Genomic DNA, 2090 nt, shown 5'->3' with positions numbered 1-2090 from the left:
AAATAAAAAGTAAAACTCAAGTGATACTATCTTTATTATTTACTTAATCCAAATGGTACCATCTTTAATTTTTATGGAATGAAACCTAAGTATACGTATATTTATTGAAGAATCTTCCTATTCCCCAATCCAAATGGTTTAAATTCCTCTTAAATAAAATTATTATATCACAATTCATTCAAAAACATTTCCTGTTCCAACTAAAGTAGTGGTTATTTAACTTTCCCTCAAAACGTTATACAAAACATTATCACAAAATTGCGTTACCTTGCTCAATTTAAGTGTTACCATAAAAAATTAAAGAATTAACCGTATAAAATGAAAAAATTTAATTTAAATAGAAAAATTTTTCATGTAAAAACACTTGGCGCTGCTAGTAATAATAACATGGTAGTATATAGTAGTAAAGCATGAATGAAAATAGGAAGTCTAGTAAATGCCCCTTTTCTAAAAGAAGAAGAACCATTTTCTAACAATTTTAGGACTTCCAATTTATCGTCAGAATTGTTATCTCATCCAGGATCGCGATCGAGCGCGACATTTATGTAATCTTCTAAAAAAATTTAAGTCGTCATATTTTTCAAAATAATTAGCACGTATATGTATGTTTCGCGGTATTCCATATGTATAAAAGATTTGACATCAACAATTGGCGCCAAGTTAAATTCCATGTAATTCGAACCAAATTAAAAAGTAAAACCCAATCTTTTTTTATTATTTACTTAACTCTAATGATATGTATCATGTGTATAAAAGATTATTCTATGGAATTTTAAAATTATATACAAATTTATCTTTTTAAAAAAAAGGTAAAAAAAGCGCTAAGCGTTGATGAAACTGGCCCAAATGGTGCTTCTCGTAAAGAATCACCATTTGGGCCAGTTTCACCAACGCCAATTACTTAATCGGCCGTGAAACTGACCAGCTTCACCAATGCCAATTACTTAATCAGCCGTGAAACTAATAACTAATCACGTTTGCTGTTTAGTAGAACTAATGATATGTATCATTTGTATAAAAGATTTGATATCAACAATTGTGGCGCCAAGTTAAATTCTGTTAATATAATTCTCTCTTCTAAGTGAAGTAGTGGGTATAAAAAGTAAAATATGCAATGAAACCTAAGTATACGTATATCTTATTGAAGGATTCCAATCCAAATGATTTAAATTCGTTTTAAATGAAATAATTATATCACAATTCATTCAAAGACATTTTCTCTTCCAACTGAAGTAGTGGTTATAAAAGGTAAAACCCAAGTGATACTATCTTTATTATTTACTTAATCCAAATGATACTATCTGTAATTTTTATGCAATGAAACCTAAGTATACGTATATCTTATTGAAGGATCTTCCTATTTCAATCCAAATGATTTAAATTCCTTCTAAATGAAATTATTATATCACAATTCATTCATAGACATTTCTCTTCCAACTGAAGTAGTGGTTATTATTTAATTCTCTTTTTTCAAAACACAAAATTGCATTACCTTGCTCAATTTAAGTGTTATCACAAAAAATTTAAGAGTTACAAAAATTAAGATTAAAATTTAACCGTATAAAACGAAAAAATTTAATTTAAATAGAAAAATTTTTCATGTAAAAACACTTGGCGCTGCTAGATCTCGATCGATATAATAACAGTAGTAAAATTTGAATGTAATATTTAGAAAAATAGAATAAAATACTAAGAAAATGTAATATTTAAAAAAATAACAAATAAAAAGCATATTAATAAGAAAAATTAGAATCGTATTAAAAAATATGAATATTTAGAGAAATAAGAAAAATAAGAAGCATTCCAAATAAGAGTCAAAGTATCTAGCGTGTGTATATATGCGATTGAATTATAGAGTCGTGTAAATTATAAAAAAACATTGTGAATACTGTTAAGTTTAAGTCTAAGAAAAATAAATTTCGGTTTGTAAGACTTGCGTTATGACATAAAAATAAATAGTAAAGTTTATTCTTATTTTTCTTACTCGATCTGATCTAGCAGCGCCAAGTGTTTTTACATGAAAAATTTTTCTATTTAAATTAAATTTTTTCGTTTTATACGGTTAAATTTTAATCTTAATTTTTGTAACT

Source organism: Trachymyrmex cornetzi, unplaced genomic scaffold (genome assembly GCF_001594075.2).
Source record: "Trachymyrmex cornetzi isolate Tcor2-1 unplaced genomic scaffold, Tcor1.1 scaffold606, whole genome shotgun sequence".
NCBI lineage: Eukaryota > Metazoa > Arthropoda > Insecta > Hymenoptera > Formicidae > Trachymyrmex > Trachymyrmex cornetzi.
Note: the sequence above shows the minus strand (reverse complement) of the source record.